The 11099-nt window shown below is 33.6% G+C and overlaps 1 long non-coding RNA gene across 1 annotated transcript in view; it reads right to left on the reverse strand.

The window, feature by feature from the left end:
- The window catches only part of LOC141542536 (uncharacterized), a 73730-nt gene extending 62994 nt beyond the window's left edge, over positions 1-10736 (reverse strand). The window contains exon 1 of the long non-coding RNA XR_012482190.1: positions 10657-10736. This is a non-coding gene — a long non-coding RNA (uncharacterized LOC141542536). The remainder of the gene's footprint in view (positions 1-10656) is intronic.
- Between the last annotated feature and the right edge of the window lie 363 nt (positions 10737-11099).

The raw sequence follows: 11099 nt of genomic DNA on the forward strand, positions 1-11099 counted from the left end.
GAGTGGCGGTGGGGACTGACAGAAGGGACAGCAGACTGCAGAAACTGGTATACTAACAAGGAGGGAAAGAGTAAAAAGTGAGAGAGGACAAACAAAAGGAAAAATAGGATCTGAGAAATATAAAGTTAGTAATCATAAGTGTCAACATGAATGGGATGGATTTTCCATCAACAAAGATGGATAGGAGAGTTGATCAAAAACCAGAATCCTGTAATATATTGTTTGCAAGAAACACACTTAAAGCAGAGACACATAGACAGAGTAAAGTAAGGGGCTGGAAAAGAATTTATTATGCTTCAGCTGAAGAAAACAGACTAAAAACAATAAGAAGAAGAAGAAAGGAAAAAATAAACAGAAGTAGCAACTATGATCTCAGAAAAAGTAAAAGCAAAAATAGACTTAATTTTAAAAGAGTAAAAATTACATCTTGCTAAAAAGATAATATAGAAATACTAACAATGCTAAACATATATGCTCCAAATGCTATAGCATTATTTTTAATTTTCAAAAGCATTTAATTTTTACAACTTCATGTAAAAATAGTTTTCAACATTCATTTTTGAAATTACTTGTGTTTCATGTAAAATGTATGGGATTACCTGTCATCGGGGAGAGGGAGTGGAGGGAGGGAGGGGATAATTTGGAAAAATGAATACAAGGGATAATATTATAAAAAAATAAAATAAATAAAAAAGAAAATACTTGTGTTCCAATTTTTTCTCCCTTCTTCCTTTATCTTCCCCTTGCTCAAGAAATCAAGTGTTCTGATGTAGGTTAAATAGGTGCAATTCTTTTAAACATATTTCCATATTTATCATGTTTTGCAAAGGGAGATATCACGAAAAAGAAAACAAAAAAATGTGAAAATACTATGTTTCAATACATATTCAGTCTCCATAATTAATTCTCTTTGCATACAGATGGTACTTTCCATCCCAAATCTATTGGAATTGCCTTGATCCACCACACTGTTGAGAAGGATCAAGTACATCAAGTTGATCATTACATAAGTGATGCACATCACTTTGGATGCACATCAATTTAGGAATAATTGACAAGTTAGAATATATAGATATAATGAAATAACTATTGTGCAATAAGAAATAATTAAGAAAGAAATTTCAGAAAAAACTGGAAAGACTTGCATGAACTGATAAAGTACAACGAGCAGAACCAGAAAAACAAAAACAAAAACAAACAAACAAAAAAAAACATTGTATACAGTTTCAGCATCATTGTGTAATAATTAGGTATGATTGACTCAACTCTCTTAGCTACACAGTGATCCAACACAAGTACAAATTATTCAGAAAGGAAAATGCTGTCTGAATTGATTTAATGAACTTATAGACTCTAAATGCAAAATGAAGCATACTTTTTTCTTTCACATACTTATTTTTTTTCTTTTGATGTTTCTTTTTTTCAGAATTTGATTAATAATGGCAATATGGTAACACAAGTTATTGTTCTATTGTGCTAAATTGCACAGAAAATACGGCTTAAAATAGATTATCATCCAACTAGGATTGTCCTAGGATTTAGGATTGCGACATCTTTCTGTTCTTTGATGATGCTGAGTATCATCCATGCTTTTGGAAGGAGCCCAATTAAAAGCAACACTTGCTATGTAGGGCAACCAGTTTGATACAGAACTTACAATCATGGTGTCTGAGACTGGATTAAAGGGATTGGGTCCCCAAAGAAGAAAAGATTATGTAGCATATGGTAACATTCTTCTAGCACTGAAAGTCTTCCATGTGCAAGAAAGGTACATTTTAAATTATCCCATGAAGTCAACCCAAGCTAACAGTTTTTATAGGTATTAACATTTTATAGTCTTTTAAGGTATTACAAGTATTCTATATGTTATTTTATCTGATCCAGTAGGTAAGCGCTATATTACTCTCACTCCCAACCAAGGGGAACAAAGATTAAGTGATTTGGCCATAGACAATGAAACCTGATGGGAGCCCAGGTCTTTCTGACTTGAAGTCACAGGCAGCACACCATTTAACTATCTTCCAGGATCAGTGATTAGAAGTCACAGAAGCAGATTTTAACTCAATACAAGGAAAACTTCTTACCAATTAGAAGTATTCAATAATACATGAAATTTCTTAGTAGGCAATGGATTTTCCCATTTTTCTTCAATTTTTTAAAATGTTTGTGTGTGTGTGTACATATGTGTAAATGTGAATAGTTGTTCAGTCCTGTGTTTGAAAAGATAGTTCAAACATCCCTTCTGTTGTAGAGTTCTGTGTTTTGCTTTGCTTTCATTAATGAAAAATAGAGGAACACATTCATTAACTAATGTAAAAACAGGACTTAGCAAATGTTTTGAATGGGGGGAGTAGGAATTGTCCAAGATAATTTTATCTGATTTTGCCTGATTGATAGAAGGATGGCGATATTACGAAAATAAATCAGAAAATTTGGATGTAGAACAGGAATTACTTTTTTTCTGGAACAATGAGGTTTATTTTATTGATTATATATATATATATATATATATATATATATATATATATATATATATATATATATATATATTTATTTAATAGTTTGTATTTACCAGATATATTCATGGGTAATTTTACAACATTGACAACTGCCAAATCTTTTGTTTTAATTTTTCCCCTCCTCCCCCTCCCGAAATGGCAAGTTGACCAATATATGTTAAATATGTTAGAGTATAAATTAAATACAATATATGTATACATGCCCAAACAGTTGTTTTGCTGTACAAGAAGAATCAGACTTTGAAATAGTATACAATTAGCCTATGAAGGAAATCCAAAATGCAGGTGGACAAAATTAGAGGGATTGGGAATTCTATGCAGCGGTTCATAGTCATCTCCCAGAGTTCAGGAATTATTTTTAATAGGGAAAAGATGAATTTCATCAGAGACATTTTATGTTGGATGATGTTGGCTGATGGCATGAAATCTAAGTAGAATTAAAATGAAATCATGTTTGACTCACAGTATTCAGATGGCAAAGATATGAAGTATAGAATGTTGAGTGGTTAAATCCATCCTAAATGGACTAAGCAGATATTAAGAGATCAAATCTATATTTCACTTTTACTCTTTTCTCAAAGCAAACTAAATCACAGGCCTGGATGCCCCAGGACTAAAGAAATGGGCAGCTGTGAAGTAATGCTTTCATCAAATCTCCCACTTTCCATGGTCCAAAATAAAATTTCACACATCTGTGAGACATATAAAATTACATACTTAAAGAGAGATACAATCTTATTGGAAGATGATAGAAACAGTGAGCAGTGTCTGAGGAAAATATTAATCCAAGCTGGTAACAGGAGAGAGGAGTATGGGATCATCCAGAAATTTAACACAAAACTCTCAGTAGCCATTTGGTCAAAAGACATTTATAACCCAAGTGAGTAAAGGCTTGGCTAATTGTGACAAGATCAATCAAGAGAGAATCAAACCCTTTTCAATAAGGAATAATGAAGCCACACTTCTTTCTCCAGTTTAAAACCTTAGGGAAAACAAGGAGAACTGGACAAAGGCTTGATTATATATTTGAGAAGTAATACGCCAAATGGCTTCAATTGTAATTTGACAGAGTGGAACATAGCTGAGCTGTGCAATGCTGTGCCACCAAGTAATGCTGAGCCTTCAGAATGATTATCAGGTTTTTTTGAAATGCGACTTTATCTACAAAATAACACCAAAAATATTTAAAGTATTCAAAATGTCGAGGAACAGATTCATTCTGAAATCTTTAATAAACATTTTTTTCAAAAATATATCTGATCATTGATCAAGTCTTCATGGAGACAGATAGGCAGCCATTGTGTATACAAAGTGGGGTCACCTGGAAGATAGATTATTTTTGTTCTCCTTGATTTCCAAAATAAGAATTCATTTAGCCTTCTATATATCTCAACAAGGACTTTCTAATGTCCTCTCTATCTTGAAAGAGTGGGAGACACTGGATGCTGGTCACACAACTCTGTTATTAGATCACTGTTTTGAAGACTCAGTGATTTGGTAAAAGTGATTAACATTGACATTGAAGACCTGTTCTTGTGTCTTAAATTTATGATGTCAAGTGGTGGAAAATGCCATTGTTCCATAATCCCAAGGTTTAAGCAACACATTTTTTGTATTAGTGGCTTGAAATAATTTTCATAAAGTTGTTAATAATTTAGGATTCTTGGGGTTTGTTTATGATCTTGGACTCTTCGTCTCTTGGATTCACTTCTTTTCCTACTTATTTAGTCCCCACCTTAATGCTCTGCCTTCATAACCAAAGATTTCAATGTGCATAAAATTAAAGTATCATAGATTTAGATATGGAAGGTACATCAAAGCTCATTTAGAATAGCCCTTTCATTTTTACAAAGACAGAAACCATTAACATGGAATGTCAACACTCAAATCATTATCAGAGGCAGAATGAGAACCCAGATTCCTTACTGCTCAAGTTCTTTCCCTTGCAAGCCAGATTCTTTACTGTTCAAGCTCCTTCCCTTGCAAAGAATCATGTCTCCCATATAGTTAGTTTCTTCTCTGCCTACCATCCACCTGTATCTTCCTTCTATCCCAGTCACCCACCCAAAGGTTTGATCAGACTTTGGATAGCACTACTTCACCCATAGCTGTGTTACCATCAAGATACCGAACTCTAAAGTTCTTCTGATTTGAATCCCTCATTCTCCCACCTTTCCCACTATTTTATTCTCCTTTAAACATTTTTCAGTCTTACCACAATCCTACTTCCTCTACTTTTTTTACTGAGAGAATTGATGGTACAGAGGTCTGAGAGTTCTAACCAGGCCTCAGTCACATACTAGATGTGTGATAAATCACTTAATTTCTATTTGCCTTAGTTTACTAAACTTTAAAGTTAAACTCTGCAAGTTACTTATAGAGTTGTTTTGGGATCAAAGTATATGTAAAAGAAAAGAAAAAGAAAAAGAAAAAAGCACAAGGTGTAGAGTGTAGCACATAGTAACTATGATATTAATATTTATTCATGTCCCTTTCCTTTAACTTTTCCTCAACTTATTGCCTCTTGTCTGGTTATTTTCCCATGCCTTCCTACTCCTTGATCCTATGAAAAGCCCCTTTTTTTGCCCCTTTCTTTCTCCCATCACTGTTTTATCCACATCCAATCCTACCTTATTCCGACTAATGACTATTCACTCCCATTTATGTGCTGCTAAATCCTCTATTCAAAGGTTAATGACAACATTCATTGTTTTTATGGCAATTTTATGTTTCCTTCTTCAGCTGGGTCCTCTCTTTTTATGCACAACCTTTCCACCTTGTTTGTTCCCTCTTAAAATATAGGAGGGCAAAATGATTTGCTTCCTATTTTCTTGACAAACTGAGTACATAAAATCTGAGCTTCCTTCTTTATCCATTTTAAACATCAAATCTTCTCTATTTCATTCCCAATTTTTCTTGCCAACCACAATGCATATGCTTGTAGCATTGATCTCATATAATCCCAATTAAACATAAAACTTTTTCTCAATCAATTATTCTCTGACTTCTTTCCTTCTACAATCCTTCTCACCCTTTAAAAGCCTCCTTCCTTGGTGTCTGTAACATAGTTCAGGTCTCCCCCATCAGAAAACAAACAAGAGTCATAAAACATCATAAAACAAACCTTTAATTTGAAACTGCTAATCCTCTTAAGCTACTGTCCTAAGATAGGAGAACTTGTAAAATGTATCTGAATTCTATTGATATTTATCTGATCCAAATGACTTGTTTTCTCTATCAATGCAACCCTATGTAAGTTAAGGCACCCATTGTTTTGCCTTGGATTTTTAACAGCACCCTGGTAAGGAGTTCATTTTCTTTACAGCTCCCAGAATGATCTCCTTGAAATAGAAATTTATCACTGACCTGTTCCCAAAGATTGAATTAACCCCTATAGCTTCAAAATTGGAAATACATCCTCTTCCTCCTGTTCAGTCAAGCATTGAATGCTCATCATGATATTTTTCAAAATAATTATCTTAGACACTGCAAACTCACCTTTCACTGCATTCCTGCCAAATGTCTGAACTTGCCTGTTCATTTCAAATCTATTTTCCTTTGCATAGGTTGTACTGTACTCCCTCTTCATTTCCACATCTTTTAATTCTTAGCTAATTGTGAGATCCATTTCAGGAACTTCTAGCTGAAATCTTTCTTTACATCCTAATTGATTGATTCTCCTCTAGAACATCTGGAACATACTTGTGATAATTATTCTATCTTCCAGTAAAATATAAGCTCTTAAAAAAAGCAGATTTTTATGTTTGATTTTGCCTGCCCAATATTAGTAATATGAGATGAAATGAATGATAATGAAAAATAGATCAATGATCATATGAAAGAATGCTCTAAATCATGATTAATTAGGAAAATGCAAATTAAAACAATATCGAGATAACATTTTACACCACCAGATCAGCTAAAGTGATTGAAGGGGAAAGTGACAAATATTGGGATGATGTGGAAAAATCAAGACAGTATTTCATTTTTGGTAGAATTGTGAACTGACCCAACCACTTTGGAGAGCAATCTGGAACTATAATCAAAGAGTTCTTAAATTATCTATATACCCTTTGACCCAGCAATACTGCTCCTTAGTCTATTCCTGAAGGTAATAAAGCAAAAATGAAAATAATCTATATGTTTTAAACTGTTTATAGTGTTCTCTTTGTGAGGACAAGGAACAGGAAATTGCAGACATGTCCCTCAAGTTGGGAATGGCTGATAAACTGTGATATATCATTGTGATGAAATTCTAATGTATTTGAAGAAATGATGAGCTCAATAATTAAAAAAAAACATGGAAAAAACTTGCAGAAAATAAAGAACACAGTGAGGTAATAGCAATATTGTCTTAAGAATAACTTTGAGGTAATAAATTATTTTGACTATCATAAACACCCAAATTAACTATAAAGAACACATGAAGAAAGTCCTGTCTGCATTCAGAGAAAGAATAAGTAAATATATATATAGAATATGTTTATATAGCTATATATAAACCCTTTTGTGTCTAAACAGATATTTTTAGGGTGAAGTGGGAGGGAAGTTAAAAAGAAAAAAAATATTATATGACAATTTTGTTTTAGATTTCAAAAGAATAGCAAACTGTACATAATACATTACAATTTCACATATAATCATCTTTTTTTGTACTATGTTAGGGAAATGCTGGTTTCATCCCATAAATTAAAACAAAATTAACAAATAAAAATAGGTCAATAGTGTTATTTATAGATATAATAGGAGGTCTTCAATACACAAAAGTCATCACATGGGAGAATTTTGCCTTCTTTTGCATATTAATTTGGTTCTTATACTGTTCCACAAACACATCAGAGTCAATTATATTTCAAATATTCGAATCACATTTGAGCTAGCCAATATTCATCCACATAATATGGCAATTAACTTCTGTGAAATGAAAGTCTGTGAGGGCCTGGAAAATTGTTCTCATAGACTGGCTGTGATTCATCAAATGGTTTAACATGAATTTGTCTCATTATGATCAACAGAGGAAAATATTAAAATAAAAAGTGACAGTTAAGTTTAAAGTTAACAAATCTTTGTATGAATCTCTTTGTATTTCTTTCACTTAGAATTTCATTTCACCCATAGGCCTAAGATAAAACTTGCTATGTTCCAGATACTTTATGGCTCAGAATGTTCAGCAAACTGTATCTCAGGCCTATGCCATAGTGCTTATTTCTACTAGTTAGCTAGATGAAATGTTTGATGGAAAGTCAAAGTATTGATGAAATTGCCTAGCGTTAAAAAGTCACACGAAAATGTTTCTCCTACAATATTTAGAAATATATATGACCTACAAAGCTGTCACTGTGTTGTGGTGATACTCTAATGTTATGTTTTTTCAAATATACTCTCTCCTACTCAACCCCAACTCCACTCAATCTGCCCACAAATTTTACTTTCTAATTCTTTTTACTGATTGTTGCATTTTTGCTCCAACTGATATTCAGGTCACTACCACTTATTGGCTACGATATCATTAGGAAGCTTATCCCTTATAGAAGATGGTGATAATTCTGTCAAACAGCTCCTTTGTCAATGTCTACAATCTCATAGGAGAAAGAGGTTCTCTCTAAAATGGCCAAATCTTTTTTTTTTATTTTTAGTTGCAACTTACTTGTGTATCTCTACTTATACAGAATGTTCATCTATTCCCTAATCTTTACTTACATAGCTGTCATCCTAGTTCAGGCCTTTATTACAGATTGCATTGTCTATTATAACAACTTCTTAATTGGCCTTCCTAACTCAAGTCTCCCCAAACACCAATCCACCCTTCCCGGAGTCTGAAAGATGATTTCATTAAAAACAAAGGTCATACCATACTACTACCTTGACTCAATAAATTCTAGTGGTTCCCTATTAACACAAAGATTAAAAATTTTATTTTGTCTTTGACATTTCATAACATGGTGCTCATCTTCTTCTCTAGTCTTAGTGCATATTACTATCTTCTGTTCTTTCTGTAGTCCAACCATTCTTTGCTATTCTTCATGAATACATCATCTCCTATGTTTGTACCTTTATATTATGTATTAAATGTTCTTCTTATGCCATAGTCATATGGGCAAATATGTTAAAAGTCAAATTGAATGCTTCATTTTTAATAGGAATTTTATTGTCATGCTTTATTTATTTATTTATCTATTTACTTATTTACTTATTCATTCATTCATTTATTTATTTATTTATTTATTTATTCATTCATTTATTTGTTTGTTTGTTTGTTTATTTATTTATTTATTTTGTTTCACCCTCAGTTGTCAACAAAGACTGCCCTTCTAAGATTGCCTTTCATAGGTATCTTGTGTATTTCTCAATATGCTTGTATTGTCTCCCTGATAGAATATAAGCTCTTTAAAGACAGATAGGCTCTCTTCTCCGTTTCTAAGTCTAATTTCTATCATACTTCCTGGCCATTCTAGGCACTCAATAAATTCAATAGATTGATGAGACACAGCTTTCCTTAGTCAGTTCTAAGTCAGTGACTGTCAAGCTCTTCCTATATGTCATACTGCTTTTAAAAGAGAATAGATCTCCAGGCTAAGGCCACATCCACTATTTTGATCCTTTCCTTCTTTCTCCCAAGTCCCTTAGTTTAAGCTTTATTTGACTCATGGATCTAAGATTAATATTAATTATTGTCTTTGTTACATGGTCTTAGCTGGGATTTGAAGGTTCTCCTCTCTCAAAAAAATGCCTGAAAATAATATTAGGAAAATTATTTATACATACACATATACATATACACTTTGTTTTGCTTGATTGGTCTATGCAAATGAATGAAGGAAAAGTTTGGGAATTTTATCCTGCTTCCCTCTCATATATATACATTTGTTATCCACTCAACTGTGACAAAGTTACTTCTCCAGACTCTATAATAAAGAAGCCTCTGAGATGAAAGTTTCAACCCTAGACTTTTGGCACCCTGGTTTCTGTAGCATGCTGCTTCTCATTTGAAAAAAAAAAGTTTGCCATCTCATTTGAGATGGAAAAAAAAATCACCCTGAGATTGGGTGCTTTTTTTTTAGACCAAGGAGCTCCAAGATTTGAGAATACTACTCTTTCTGGTTTCTGAAATTCATTAGCTCTCAAGTCATTAGCTGATTGGCTGGTTTTTTGGTAGCATTTTGTTCTTGAAGAGGACCAAAATGTCATCATTTTTAGAGTTGAATTACTGAGCGTTGAATTGTGGTTGATCAAGCTTGGAACTTTTGACTCAGGTCAGACACAAATAGTCCCTATGAACATTTGGGGGACTCCTTTAATAACGGAGATAAGTGATATATCCAGGAACCAATAAAGTACACACATATTTTCCTGGTTTACATATTTGTTCTATTGTTCTATTTAATTATTCAGTCATCTGCAATTCTTTGTGACCCCATGGACCCCACTGTCTGTGGGGTTTTCTCTTCAAGGATGATGGAATGCTTTGCTATTTCCATCTCCAGTAGATTAAGGTAAATAGAGATTAATTGACTTGCCCAGCTAATAAGGCTAGATTTGAACTCAGGTCTTCCTGGCTCTAGTCTCAGTGGTCTATCTACCAAGTCAAATAGTTATTCTTCTATATGTGTTCTATCATTTGCTTCAAAATCATTATTGTTTTTTTTTCTTGTGTCATTCAATTTTCAAGCCCATGGAATATAGATCACATTTTAAAAGAAGAGAAACACTGTGGCATGGAAAGAGCATTAATCTAAGAGTTAAATGACTAGCTCTGAATGGGTGACAGATAGAAACAGAAAGACAGAAATGGATATAAGAAGAACAAATACATTTTGTTGTTGTTGTGTGTTGTGTTGTGTTTCTAGAAGTAGGGATGAAAACTTTGAGAAGATCCAGTAGAGAGAGACCCAAGATGCATCTCAATGTGGCAGCAGAGAATGAATAAAGAGATAGTAAAGTCATATCAAAGACAGGAGGACTTGGGATCAAGAATAGAATTGTTCATTTGCATTCTCCTTCAATTCTCTCTTGTATTTACATCACATCCATTTCCTAGCATTTCCTTATTCCATCTTTCTATCGAAAGAGTCAATCTTGAATAAAAATGAATAAATAAAGATGGAGGAGCATCCTTCAGTCAAAGTAAGGCACTTACCAGTGAAGTCAGATCTAGCATATGCCCTCTTAATTCTCCATGGTCCCCCACTTCTGCCAAGGAAGGATGGAGCTGCATCCCCATACCTCTTCCTGGAGGTGAGAGCAGCATGATGATGCTTATTAAAAGGATGATTGGAGTCACCTGAGGGAGATTAGATGAAGTTTACACCTCCAGAGACACAAGCCTGGCTTTATTATCCTCTCAGAGCCTTTTTAATAGCTCATCAAGATCCCTTTCCCTCCAAGATTCTCAAAAGACTTTACATTTTCTATTTTCCACTCAAGCTCCTGAGCACGAATATGGTATCATTACTCCTCTAAATAACAGGAAACTCCAGGATGGAGGTTAAATGGTTTGCTCAGGGTCATGGTGTAAGCCAGGGGCAGAGAAAGAGTGATTGCCTGGGTCTCCTGACTCCTGCTTCATCTATTACTTTATCA

Source organism: Sminthopsis crassicaudata, chromosome 5, assembly GCF_048593235.1.
Source record: "Sminthopsis crassicaudata isolate SCR6 chromosome 5, ASM4859323v1, whole genome shotgun sequence".
Classification (NCBI taxonomy): domain Eukaryota; kingdom Metazoa; phylum Chordata; class Mammalia; order Dasyuromorphia; family Dasyuridae; genus Sminthopsis; species Sminthopsis crassicaudata.